The sequence below is a fragment of the Pipistrellus kuhlii genome, unplaced genomic scaffold (assembly GCF_014108245.1).
Source record: "Pipistrellus kuhlii isolate mPipKuh1 unplaced genomic scaffold, mPipKuh1.p scaffold_m20_p_19, whole genome shotgun sequence".
NCBI lineage: Eukaryota > Metazoa > Chordata > Mammalia > Chiroptera > Vespertilionidae > Pipistrellus > Pipistrellus kuhlii.
The window spans coordinates 7,862,737-7,877,899 of NW_023425504.1; the positions used below are offsets into that span (position 1 = coordinate 7,862,737).

The following is a 15,163-nucleotide window of genomic DNA, read 5'->3' on the forward strand; positions in this document are numbered from 1 at the left end:
AAAGAGGAAGAGAGAGGGATAGAGAGTTACAGTAGAAACATGAATGAGAGAAACATCCATCAGCTGCCTCCTGCACACCCCCTACTGGGGATGTGCCCGCAACCAAGGTACATACCCTTGATTAGAATCAAACCTGGAACCCCTCAGTCCTCAGGCCGAGGATCCATCCACTGAGCCAAACCAGTTTCTACTGGAAGGGGTGATTTTTAAAAGGCCAAGTTGCAAAGAAGAGTGGGCTTCAGAATCCTTGCAAATACAGGTGGAATAATAGGAATAAACTCTCAAAGGCTGGGGGGAAGGAAACTCCTAGAGGTGGTCAGCTATCATTCCAAAATAATGCCCTTAGAATAGCCTAAGTGGAAGCCCTGATTGGGAGACTAAAGCTATTATAAGATACCAAGTCATAGCATTGCCAATGTCAACTGCCCAGAACCAAGTCATGGGAAGTGAATTTGGTATCTAGGAAGTAAACCTAAGGCAAGCGGTCTCAATTTTGCCTGCATATTAGAATAATCTGCAGAGATTTAAAAACTCTTAATGTCCAGGCTATGCTCTAAATGGGTGAAATAAAAATCTCTGGGAAATGAATATTTTATTTTATTTTATTTTTTTATTATTAATACAGTATTTATTTATTTGTCTTCCTTTTGTCAAACCCTGAGCCAACCACTTTCTCCAGGCTGCCAAGGGAGGTATAGGAAAAGGAACATACAGGGCAGACAAGACATGGGAAAAAGAACTATGGGAGGTGGAGACAGCTCCTTCACATGGCGAAGAGGATGAGAAAGGCCACCATCAGGCAGAAGAGCCCCATGGCCTCTAAGAGGGCAAAGCCCAGAATGGCTTAGGAGAGCTGTTGGTTCAGAGAAGGGTTCCTGGCATAACCAATGATGAGGCTCCCAAACACAGTCCCAATTCCAGCCCCAGAGTCTGCCACTCCTACTGTGGCAGCCTCAGCCCCAATGATCTTGGCTGCTATGTCGATGTCCCTTTAAATGGCACTGGTTTGGAAGCTGCAGCTAGAAACAAGCGAGGTCAGGGGACATGGGGCTGCCAAGCTGCTGCGGCTCTCATCTGTCAGTGTCTCTGGTCATTTCAGCACCATTGCAGACATTGACCGGCTCAGCTGAGAGGCGCTCCTGACCAAGGAGGGGGTGGAGACAAACTTGGTGCAGGAATACATTTTCAGGGGATGAGGGGAGCTGCTCCCAGTGCAGAGAAGACAGAGAGCAGGAATATTTTATTTTTATTTATTTTTTTAAAATATATTTTATTGAGAGAGACAGAGAGCCAGAAACGTCGATGAGAGAGAAACATCGACCAGCTGCCTCCTGCACACCCCCCACTGGGGATGTGCCTGCAACCAACGTACATGCCCCTGACCGGAATCGAACCCGGGACCTTTGAGTCCGCAGACCCAGACCGATGCTCTACCACTGAGCCAAACCGGTTGCAGCAAGCAGGAATATTTTAAAATGTATTTATTTAAATAAGTAATTTTTCTGATTGATTGATTGATTGATTTACTTATAGGTATTGGTATTTTTAACTCCCTAGGTATTTTCGACTTATAGCCAAGGTTGAGTGAAAATTATGAATTAAACAACAATAAAGCATTACTAAAATAATAAAATATTCTATTACTTACATAGTCTTGTGTTTTTCCAAATGCTGCATACTTTTATAGCTGGCATGCAATATAGAAAATTACTGTTAGTGTTGGTACTTCATTTTATTTAATTAATTAATTTTTATTACATAAGTTTCACATGTACAACATTATTAATTTGACATCTTATACACTAGAAAATAATCACCCCCCAAAGTCTAGGTTTTTTTTAGGTAAAATAAATATTATTTTTTATATATATTTTTATTATTTATTTTTTATGTTATTATTTATTGTTTAAAGTATTACATATGTTTTGTTTTTATTGTTTAAAGTATTAGATATTTTAGAATTACAACAGCATATTGTATAATTATCCCAAACAAACTTACAAACCAATCCTTTGAATGTCTGGCAGCAATTTAAAAAAGACATGAAAGGACTTCATCCCTTCCATTGTGCAGAGGGCCCCCTGGGAAGGCACCTGAACATTCTGTATTGGCCGGTCTTGCCTTTTTGGCCAAAAATGACCCTCTTCTCGTGGTCCAGGTGCCCACAACTGTTGCCTGACCTTTCAGTTCATGCCGAGGCTTAAGCACCATGGTGGCTGGTACCATGGATCTCTCTCCTGCCCAGTGTGGGGAGCTGGGCCCTCTCTGGAGAAGAAACATGGGTTGCCAAAAATATGACATCAGCACCTGAGCCCCGCCAGCAGGTGAGGGGTTCCCGAGGCAGGTGCTGGGCGTGGAGCCCATGAGGGCATAGGCTACCAAGGAGACAGAACTAAACCTCACATCACCCTGCTTGGCCCGGAGGATGGCTAGTTAGCCAGATACGGGTAAGATTCCCCAGGGAAGGAACAACCTAAGACAGGCACAGTCACAGAGGGGCCATCAGGAGAGAACTTGGGGATCAACAGAGGTGGAGCACAGACCCTTACCACCACCACCCCTGCAACGTGGCAGGCACCTGAACCTTCTCCCCTCTGAGGGAGGTCTCCTGCCCCCATGGCTACTTCGCTTCCCATGCACAGCTCAAATTGGGACCCAGGTAACAGACAGAGACTTGGCTGACAGCAGCTGCCCTCTCACTGCAACAAGACTTGTTTGAGAAGTCTTGTACCCATGGTGTGGGCAAGAAGGTTTTTAATATTAATATCTAAATCCAACCTAGTAGCAGGAATGCTCAGGCCCTTCTCAAGAAGGCAAATAATCAATTCCACTAATACACACATGGTAAATAAGATTGTTGCTAGGGTGTTGAATTTGACAATTGAATAGTAGCCAATTTCTCCTAGGAAATTAATGTGGCTAATGGAAATAAATGAATATTCTAGAAAAACTGATTGTACTGTACAAAAAGCTGTTCCCGAAGGGTTAACAAAAATTCTTATTGGCAGAGCGTCTCATGGTAAAATTGCATAACATGTTATGAACCTACAGCGGTCATAGTTTAGCACAAATAATTAAAATGTAAAAGCTATCAAGACCACATTATAAAATTTCCAAAAGTCTCCTATTATTTAAATTTAAAAAGGGGGTGACAGTGGAAGAATATCATGTAAGGAAAAATATCCTGCGAATTATTTATATCTAAAATATTTGTACTTCAAAAAATTAACCTTCATTCGAAACGCTAACAGCAAGATACCCATGAACATACACACATGGTGTCAAAACAAGCCAGAGGAAAATCATTTTTTGGCGGGGGAGGGGATGAAAAAGGATCCCAAGTCAAATTTATAGAAAATGTCTCTTTATTAACTTTTGGTCGAGAATATGTTTGTATATTTTCAGAAAACAACTCTGAGACCATGTGGAATCCCGTAACAGAGAGGAATAGACAGAAGTGCTCCAGCCATAAAGACAGAAGAGAAACAATTCAGAGATGGAAGATGCTGACAAGGCCTCACCATATCAGCAGACAGCAGCTGCATGTCACTGAAGGATGCCCAGGACCAAACCAGAGATAGTCGGACTTGCATCACCACCATTTGTCCACCAACCAGATCTGAAATACCATGGCTGACATGTACACATAAGGAACTATTTGACATTGAAATTGGGACTCAAAAGAACTGTTGGCCCAGAAAGGAACTCACTACAGACTGATTCATTTTACCTCTCAGCATAACCATTATGGCTTGTCTCAGTTTAGGCTCTTAAAAGGGTATTTCTTAGATCACATGATCTCACACATCTAGAGGAAATAATGAACAACATACACTGATGAACAAAAACAGACCCAGAGAAAGAGAAGCAGCGATCAGACTCTCAAACCTCAGAGGAAAGTAGGGGAGGGTGGAGGTAAAGGGAAGAGATCAACCAAAGGACTTGTGTGCATCCATTTGGGCCTAGCCAGTGGCCATGGACAACAGGGAGGTGAGGGCATATGTAGGGAAGGGTTTGGGATGGGAATGGGGGGATGAGGACAATTATGTGATACTATAATCAATAAAAAATAAATAATAATAAAAACAAAGTATTACATATAGTAGTACATATATCTCCTTTTCCCCGCATTGACCTTCCCCCAGCCTCACCCACCCCTCATCCCATTCCCTCAATATGTTGTTTCCATTGGTGTGTTTAGACACATGCATACAAATCCTTTGGTTGATCACTTTCTCCCCTCCCCAACACTCCCCATCCTTCCCACTGTAATTTGAGTCTTTTAGGTGCTTTACTACCTCTGTATCTATGTTTTTGCTCATCAGGTTATAATGTTCTTTATTTTCCATAAATGAGTGAAATTGTGTAGTATTTTTCTTTCATTGCCTGACTTATTTCACTTAACATAATACACTCCAGGTCCATCAATGCTGTTGCAAATGGTAAGAATTCCTTCTTTTTTATAGCAGTGTAGTGTTCCATTGTGTAGATATACTATAGTTTTCTAATCCACTCATCTGCTGATGGGCATTTAGACTGTTTCTAAATCTTAGCTATGACGAATTGTGCTGCTATGAACATAGGGGTGCATATATCCTTTATGATTGGTGTTTCTAGTTTTTTTGGATATATTCCTAAAAGTGGGATTGCTGGGTCAAATGGGAGTTCTATTCTTAGTGGGGAGTTTTTTCCCTCCATTTTTTTCCATTTTTCATTAAGGTATTATATGTGTACATATAGGCCCTTTCTCCATAGTTGAAGTCATTATTTATTTATTCTGTCCAGTTGCCTTCACTGTCTGACTGTTAAGATGTCAAACAATAAATATTATATTTTTGAGGATATTTATTAATTTATTCACCCAACAACTCTTTATAGAGGGCATAATAAGTTTCAGGTGCTAATGAGAGATGACTGAATCAGTTAAGCAAAGGGTGGGGATGGGGGGGTGTCCCAGTCTTCTGGGGAAGATGATTCCAATAGGGCTCAAGGAGTACTTAGAGCAAGAGAAACCTTGCATAAGAAGAGTCTTAGAGGTGATGAATCCTTTTATTAAATTTTATTTTATTTCATTTATCCTCCTTGTACCCTCTCCCACATCCATCCACACTCTCCTCCCCACACAGTCACCACACTGTAGTCTGTGTCCATGAATTCTTTCTCTTATTTTTCCTTTATTGTTCAATCCCCTAACACCCCCAGTCTCTCCCCCCCTCTCACTAGAGAGCTGTTCTCTATGAGTCTGTCTCTATTTTGCTTGTTAGTTCAGTTTGTTCCTTAGATTCCAGATATGAGTGAAATCATATGTCTTTCTCTGACTGGCTTATTTCACTTAGCACAATGTTCACCCAAAACACTAATTCGAAAGAACATATGCACCCTACATTCATTGCAGTGTTATTTACAACTAAAGGCCTGGTGCATGATATTTGTGCACTGGGAAGGGGCATGTCCCTCAGCCTGGCCTGAACCCTCTCCAATCTGGGACCCCAGGGGATCAGGCTTAAACTGGCAGTCGGACATCCCTCTCAAAATCTGGGACTGCTGGCTCCTAACCACTCACCTGCCTACCTGCCTGATTGTCCCTAACCACTCTGCCTGCCTGTCTGCCTGCCTGATCACCCCCTAACTGCTCCCCTGAAGGCTAGATCACTCCCAACTGCCTTATCCTGCAGGCCTGGTCACCCCTAACTACCCTCCCTGCTGGCCATCTTGTGACGATGTGGGGGCTGCCATCTTGTTGCAGCCATCTTGTGATGACCATTTTGTGATGATGTAGAGGTGGCCATCTTTGTGAGGGCGTGAGGGTCAATTTGCATATTACCTCTTTATTATATACAATAGGATACCCAAGATTTGGAAACAGCCCATCAGTAGATGAGTGGATAAAATAGGTATGGCACACTTACATGATGGGTTACTAAAAAGATAAAATTTTACCCTTTGTGACAACATGGATGGGCCTGGAGGTGCTGAATCTTAAAGAATAAGTAGAAGCTCCCTAGGGGAAGAGACCTGGGTAGGAGGATCCAGGCAGAAGAGACAGGGAAGAAAAACATGTTTCTACAGGATACCATGTGCAGATCAGTGTGGCTGGCATATTTAGTGTGAGGAAGGGAGGAACAAGAAATGCAGATAAACAGATATAAGGGGGCTGATGATGGACCTCTGGGCCATTAAGAAGCTTAAACTGTATCCTAGGAGCAATAGGAAGCCACTAAAAAGCAGTGTTTCTCCGTTTTGGCTTCATATTGAAATCACCTGGAAAGATTTAACATTATTGATTCCTGGATCCCACCCCAGAAATTCTGACTTAATAGGTCTTGGGTGCAACCTGAGCATCAGGATATTTTAAATCTGTCTTGGTGATTCTAATGCATAGCCAGAATTGAGAGCCACTGCTTTAAAGGATTTCATGATGTTGTCAGATGCCTGTTTTAGAAATCTCTTTCTGACAGCAAGTAGAGGAGCAGTCAGAGGCAAGAGCCAATTAAGAGACTATTGCAATATTCAAATGAGAGATGACATAGGACTGATCAAAACAGTAGTACTAGGACTGGACAGCAACAGACAGTTTTGAGAGATCCTTAGGATGTTAAATTGCAAGACTTGGGTGATTGATTAAACATGTGAACTAAGGAAAAGGGAGGAATCAAGAACGATGCCAAAAGAATTTTGACCATCATATATTACTTGTGGGGTTGTAAATTGGCATATTAATTTTGGAAAATTGTTTAGCTGTTCCTCAAAATCTTAAACCCACCATAGGCCCACAGTCCCTCCCCCCAGGCAGCCCACCCCTGATTGCACCCCCCACCCCAGTAGGGAGCAGGGCTGGGCGGCCAATAGCCTGCAGTCCTTCCCCCTGGCCAGCCTATCTCTTATTACATCCCCCACCCCAATAGGGAGTTGGACTGGTGAGCCAACTTTCTGCAGCACCTCCCCACAGCTGGCCATGCCCCAATATGCCCCCCCACATTGATCAGGGGCAGGGCCCGCCAGCCAACCACCCATGGCCCCTCCCCCAGGCCACTGGCCCCTAATCGGCATTCCCCACCCCCACCCCATTTGGGGGTGGGACCAGTCAGCCCACCACCCACATCCCCTTCCCATGGCCAGTCTTGCTCCCAATCAGCCTCCCAACACCCCACTGGTCAATTGCCTGCAGCCCCTTCCCCCAGCTGGCCTGGTCCTGATTGGGGTCCCTGATTGGGCCCTGATCCAGGCAGGATGGCTGGCCAACCTCCCGCCATCTCCTCCTCCTGACAGGCCCAGCCCTGATCTGCCCAAATTGGGGCCAGAATGGCTGGATCCCATCCATGCATGAATTCATGCACTGGGCCTCTAGTACTATTATTTAATTCTTTATCCACATTCTCGGTATCAGCCCTTGTTTTGCAGATATGGATAAGATGAATTTTGTCCAATGATAAATTCTCTATAATTTTTAAATTCTCTTTAACAAGGTAACTTCTTCAATAAAAACATTTTAAAACTATATTTCATTGATTTCAGATAGGAAGTGAGAGGGAAAGAGAGAAATAGAAACATCAATGATAAGAGAGAACTATTCATCAGCTGCCCCCTGCACTTCCCACACTTGGGATTGAGCCCACAACCCAGGCATGTGTCCTGACTGGGAATTGCACTGTGACCTCTTGGTTCATAGGTCGACACTCAACCATTGAGCCACACTGGCTGGGCTCATTAAAAACACTTTTTAATTCTTTTGTTTTTTCTGCTACAAAATTCACTTATTTTCAGCCAGATAAAATTTTCCAATTGCATACATGGATACATATTGTAACTTCCTTTATTGATAAATGTCCTGTTAACAAAAGCCATTTCTAATTATTAAAATGCATACCAAACATCTCGTCTCTTAAAATACAACTTAATTAATTTACCCTGGCCAGTTTTGCTTAGTGGATAGAGCATTGGCTTGCAGACTGAAGGGTCCCAGGTTTGATTCCAGTCAAGGACACATACCCGGGTTGCAGGCTTGATTCCCAGTGTGGGACATGCAGGAGGCAGCCAATTGACGATTCTCTTTCTTCACTGATGTTTCTTTCTCTCTCCCTCTCCCTTCCTCTCTGAAATCAATAAAAATATATTTTAAAAAATATGACTTAATTAAACTGCTGATGTATACTAATAAGCTATAATCTGGTCATTGACATGAGTGGCATGTGATTTTTCACTGATGAGTCTAGAGCAATATTGACATATTACCTCTCAATGACATTGCGTTTAACATGAACATTTTAAAATTCTATTTTACAAGTCCTGGTCCCTCTGGCAGTTTCCTCCTTATCTTTAGAAAGACAGAGGTCACCTCACTCGCACAAAATTTGTTCCTCTACCCTCTGTAGCCCTGTGATTTCTACAATACTCTTAGAGACAAGAGGAAGAGGTATGGTCTCTGAAAGACTGAAAAATGAGCTATTAGAGTGGACTCTTCACAAGTTGCCAAAGTTATCTGCCTCATGTATTGAGAATGATATTAAGACCTAATGTTTATTAAGTGTTTACTATTTTACTGATATAAGCATTTACTCATTTAGTCCTCATAATAACCTTATAAGTTAAGTACTGCTATCATTCCCATTTAAAAGATGGGGGACCAGTTTGGCTTAGTGGATAGGGCATGGGCCTGTGGACTGAAAGGTCCCGGATTCGATTCCGGTCAAGGGCATGTACCTTGGTTGCGGGCACATCCCCAGTAGGGAGTGTGCAAGAGGCAGCTGATTGATGATTCTCTCTCATCGATGTTTCTAACTCTCTATCCCTCTCTCTTCCTCTCTGTAAAAAATCAATAAAAATATATTAAAAAATAAAAAATAAATAAAAGATGGGGAACATGAAGCAAAGAGAAATAATTTGCCTGGCACTGTCTATAGAGAGTGGTTGGATGCTAGGAGCACTTGGCCTCAATCATTACTCTATTTACATCTCAGTAAGCAGCACAGAGCAGTGTGGTGCAATAGTCATGGGAATGGATTTGAAATCAGGCCGTCAAGTCCAAGCTCTGTAACCTAACAGCCAACTCTATATCATATAGCACCTCATGCAATCCATCTGAACCTCAGTTTCCTAATCTAAATAATGGGGATATTAATATTTGGTCTGCATTTCTCACAGGTTTGTTGTGATAACCAAATGAGATGTGTACTAAGTGAATGTTTAAAACATCAAGCTCTGTGAAAATGCAAATAGGTGGTATTATTGTTTTCACAGAACCTCACTTGGAAGTTGACACAGAATAAGAGCTCAGTACTGCTGATTGAAGGAACACACATATCCTGTTCCTTGCTCTATTGTGACAATAACTGCACTTTATTATAATTCTGTGACTGGGAATCTGTCTTCCCCACCATATTGAGTTTGTCAAGAACACTGACCAGAACTTGTCGCATCTGTCTCCACCCCACCTAGTTCAGTACCTGGCATTGGGAGGGCACTTTCTATGTGCTACTAGTTTGTGGTAGTAATCATGTAGTAGCAAGAGGAAGAGGAGCCCCAGCAGCAGCACTTTGAATGAGTCACTTTTTCAGCGGCTGTAGCACCAGCCTGTGGCCAGCAGAGAGCAGCAGAGATTCCCCATCCCCTACCCCAAGCATAGATCTCTCTCCATGCATGCCCCCGTATCCGGGCCAGGTTTCCTTTTATCTCTAACCTTGCACAGCTTTTGGCCTCTCCCCAAAGAAGTGGAAATCACACTCAGACTAAAATGTTTCCCCGAACCTAAGCAGTTTGCAAATTTTGGCCTGAAACTAGGGCAACAGGAGCAATTTTAGTCACCAAGGCCATTCCCAATGTTAACTAAGCCAAAGCATCCATGAGGTTGAAACTCCCTACAGAAGGACGGAACTTACCACTGCCATCACACAAAGCTCAATGAATTTGACAAATTTGAGAACTGGAGACTTCTACTTTTTTTTAAAGTAGTGTTTTTAAAGGTCCTATCTACATATTATTCTGATGTTCTACAATTAAGTAGAAAATCAAATGAAAGATCCACAAGTCCAGGTTGAGAATCATTCAAGTGATTAAATAGATGCTAATTATTTTAGCTAGCAATGGGAAGAAGGGCCCAGCTTATTGGCAGAGTGGCCTTCTCTGCTTGTACTGATGGGCCAACCTTATTATTTTTCCATTTGATGCCAAAAGGCTGCTGAAACTAATGGCCTCTTAAGAGAAAGCAAAAGGTTTCTATTTATTTATATGGCTTTTACAAGGTTCCATTTTAATACCCCTTAATTATTCTACAGCAGTTGAGTGTAGAGGTTAGAAGTATGAAGTCAGACAAAATCAGGCTTGAATCTTGGCTCTACAATTTACCAGCTACCCCAGGGGCTGGCCACTTACTTCACTACTCCAAGCTTTAATTTTCTTATCTATAAAATAGCAACACAAATCCTTATCTTTAAGGGTTATTGTGAAGATTCAATGAGATGATGCATCTAAAGCATTTAGGCCAGAGCTTGACACATGATGAGTGCTCAGTAAATCATAGTCTTTATTACTCAAATATTGTAAGAATTCTAAACATACAAGCAATTAGGAATTCACCTTGAGCATAGTCAATGGCAATGATAAGATATTCAAAACAAGCCCTATTAAAGAAATGGGGCTTTACAGCAAGCATGTCAAATTCGTGGCTGGCCATGAGTTTGCTTGCTTAAGGCAGTGGTTCTCAACCTTTCTAATGTCGCGACCCTTTAATACAATTCCTCATGTTATGGTGACCCCCAACCATAAAATTATCTTCATTGCTACTTCATAACTGTAATTTTGCTACTGTTACAAAATTACTAGTCACCCTAAGTCACTTTACATGTATTTTTTACATATAAAAATTTTTACATATAAAATTTACATGAGAACCGTTTGCAGGTGACCCTGCGAGCGGTTCTCAACAGAACCGCTGCTGTAGAGCCTAAGACCATCGGAAAACACAGATATTTACATTACGATTCATTAACAGTAGCAAAATTAGTTATGAAGTAGCAACAAAAATAATTTTATGGTTGGGGGTCATTACAAGATGAGGAACTGTATTAAAGGGTCGCGGCATTAGAAAGGTTGAGAACTACTGCTTTAGAGGGATGAGGTAATTGTCTAAAGTTAGAATATACTAGAGATTGACCTTAAGCCCTGTCTGAGGCCAAAGGCCCTGCTTCTAATCACAAGATCTAAGCCTCCCCTGTCAACTTTGTCTGAAGGGACAATCTATTTTTCCCTCCGACCTTAGATCACTCAGAGTACTAGTGTAAGAAAATGCCTTGTGCCCCCTTGAAAGTCTGTCACTGAGTCCACTGCTCTAACTGAAGCTGGCTCCCAGGAAGCCAAATTATTTGTCTAAGTTCACAGATTTGTCTGAGCAAGGAAACCTGGAGAAAGAGTGGCAAATATAGTATTCCATAGCCTTGTACTTCTTGAACATAGAGTATAATTAATATTCTATACATTCAATCATTCATAAAAATGGCACTGAGGTGCAGTAATGATCAGGGCAGACATAGCTCACAGTCTAGTGGGAAAGACAGATGATAAAATAGTCCATTGGGATAAACATGTGTGACCAGCACTATGATAGGGGAAACCCAAGGAGCCAGGGGAGTTTAGAAAAAGGCAGCTAACCCTGCCTTGGGTAGAGATCCAGGAATGATCCATACAGTTTACTTGTTACATTTGTTGGCCAAAAGTAATATCAATTTACTGAATGAGATCTCCCTGTGCCAAGCACTGTAGTAGACAGAGATGGGTATTGCCCTCTTTCCTTTAAGTAGGTGGCAATTATGCTTTTTCGGTTTATTTAGAATTATCAACTTCATCAGCTTCAGGTAACAAGTTGCAATAATTAAGTCTGAAGAACTCATTGGTTGGATTTTTGTCTGATTAAAACATCTGTTGATTGTTCTTTTTGTCTCACAAAATGTGTTGGCTCATGAGCAAGAAAGTGTACTCGAATTTCTGGAACCTCCTGGCATGGTTATATGTATGGTATTAGCTAATGGAGTCTTGAAAGACCTACCTTCAATTTTTGAGGATGAAATCAAACTTGACGTCAGTGATATGAGCAGACATGTTAACACTGAGGTTTGTTCCACCTACCATGGTGCAGAACACTTGGGTAGTATGTATTAAATTTGCTTTGATGGGATGTTGACACAAACTCCTACCTAAGCTTTTTGAGAAATGTTTAAATGGTGTGCTTATTATTGATTCCAGAATGTTCCTCGTGGCACCTCTTAAGTATACAGTTTCCTACACTCTTACAGTGGTTTGGAAGGCATTGCTAGTTCTTTCTGATACATCCTGTTTACTTGTTTCCATGTACTTCTTTTGCCATTTCTGCTCATATGTCTACTGAAAGTTCCATCCTGGAGCTTCCAACCTTGCATTTCCTAAGACTTTGAGTCTATAATAGGATCCTGGCCTTATATACCTTAAATATAAGAAAATAGTCATGATGTTGATTTTCCAATGAAAGGCAACAGTGCTACCTGCTAGGTCCTTTGTGGGTCATTTGGAAAAAACAACACTAACTAGCTCAAACTGTGACTGTGATTCTGAATTTCCACTCTGGGTGGAGTTCGGCCATACTACTTGGTAGGTTATCTAGATATTGTTGTCAGAGGAAATTCTTTCAGCCTTCTGGGAATTTTGCCCTTTGCTAATGAATTTAACAGGTTCTGGAGTAACTCTGCAAAGCTTACTCCCTTTGGAAGGCTTTAATGGACACCTTGACCAGAATGACTGTGCTGAACCAGAGTTTTCAGCTCCAGGCCATGAAAGTTATCCCAATTTGCACTTCTTCCAGTTATCTTAAATTCTCTGAGCAAGTCAAAGAATGTCTTTTGTAACAGGAGGACTTCAGTAATTCAGGCCTCATGTAACTTTGGAGTCAGGAGGACTAGAGTTGAAACTTCACTAAATCCTAGCTGTGACCCTAGACATGTGACTTAACCCCTCTGAACCTCTATTTATCATTGGTAAAATGACAATAATAATAGTACCTCCTATATAGTGTTACTGTGAAGGTTAATGAGATAATACATGCAAAGTGATCTAGGGTGACTAGCTTTCCTGGTTTGCCTGGGAATTAGGGGTTTCATGGGACACTGGACTTTCAGTGCTAAAACCAGGGCAGTCCTGGGCAAACCTGGATGGTTAGTCACCACATAAGAGTATGAGGTCAATGTTTCCTTTCCTTGTTATCACTAAATAGCCACCATCTCCAGGTTAGGGGACTCTCTATTGACAAATATCTCATCTACAACCCCTGTCTGATCCAGGCAATCTATTGTACATACATGAAAGTCAGGAATTGAGAGCGTCAAACTGTTAAGTGCTATAAGTGTTTAAATTATTATTACTCTTATTATGTATGTCACATTCTAATAATGGCAAGTTCAATAGAATACAGAGCCATTAAAAAAGTTTCAATATTTATTGAGTCCCTACTCTATGAAAGATACTATATGCTAAGCATTAGGGAAAGAATAATGTGCTGGGGAAAACTGAATAATAAAATTATAACTTCTCTTTTGATAAACTTATTTTTAATAACTTTTTATTGATTTCAAAGATGAAGGGAGGGGCGAGAGATAGAAACATCAATGATAAGAATCATTGATTGGCTGCCTCCTGCACGCCCCTACTGGGGATCGAGCCTGCAACCCAGGCAGGTGCCCTGACCAGGAATAGAACCCTGACCTCCTGGTTCATAGTTCGATGCTAAACCATTGAGGCATGCCAGCTGGGCTTGAAGGTAAATAACTTTGAAAGAAAATGTACTGGGTAATTAAAAAAAAAAAACTAATCTAGGAAACATGTAACACATGGAAAAACTGTTCTTGAGACAGGAGGATTACTGCATTATTACCCAAATCAATGATTCACACACACAAGATCTGTTGTCAATTAATATATAGCAGATGGGAAAAAAATTACTAAGAGTCATTGATGTTGATAAGTATTATGTTGGAGAGAAAAGAGCTCTGAGGTCACATGTCTTCAGCACTGGCTCTACTCCTGGCTATGTGACCTTAGCAGACCATCTATCAACTCTGACTCTCAGTATACACATGGACTATGTGAAGATAATAATACCGATCCCAGGGTTATTGGAAACTTTGCATGAGACCACGGATGTGAAAGAATTTAGAATTAAGAATAGTGTAATCCAGCCCAGCTGGTGTTTCTCAGTGGTTGAGCTTTGACCTATGAACCAAGAGATCATGGTTTGATTCCCTGTCAGGGCACATACCCCAGTACGGGCCAAGCAGGAGGCAGCCAATCAATGATCCTCTCTTATCATTGATATTTGTGTGGGGGGGGGGGGGTGGGGGGGGTGTTAAGATTTTTACATATTGAGCTTTTTAATAAAGCAGGGCACATCTTTATGCTTTTTAAATTTATCTTTATTGTTGAAAAGATTACAGATGCCTCCGCTTTTCCCACTGACCCCCTGCACCCATCCCTCCTAGGCCTTTAACAGTATTGTCTGTGTCCACGGCCTATGCATATATGCATATAAGTTCCCCCATTAATCTCCCACCATAACCCCAACCCCCCTCTGAGATTCGTCAGTCTGTTCCATGTTTCTATGTCTCTGGATCTATTTTGTTCATCAGTTTCTATTTTTCTCTCCCTCTCTGAAATAAATAAAAAACATATATTTTTTAAAAAAAATAAATCACATTGGTGAGGATGTGGAGAAAAAGAAACCCTTTTGCATTGCTGGTGAGAATGCAGACTGGTGCAGCCACTGTGGAGAATAGAATGGAGTTTCCTCAAAAAACTAAAAATGGAATTCCCATTTGACCCTGTGATCCCACTTCTAGGAATATATGCCAAGAAGCTAGAAACACCAATCAGAAAGGATATATGCACCCCTATGTTCATAGCAGCACAATTCACTATAGCTAAGATTTGGAAACAGCCTAAGTGCCCATCAGCAGATGAGTGGATTAAAAAACAATGGTACATCTACACAATGGAATACTATGCTGCTATAAAAAAGAAGGAATTCTTACCATTTGCAGCACCATGGATGAGCATTATGCTAAGTGAAATAAGCCAGTCAGAGAAAGATAGATACCATATGATCTTATTTATGGAATATAATGAACAACATAAACTGATGAACAAAAAC

The 15,163-nt window shown here is 41.3% G+C and overlaps 1 pseudogene; it reads right to left on the reverse strand.

Moving 5' to 3' along the window:
• Positions 1–635: 635 nt before the first annotated feature.
• Positions 636–1,240, reverse strand: LOC118722018 (annotated as a pseudogene).
• Between the last annotated feature and the right edge of the window lie 13,923 nt (positions 1,241–15,163).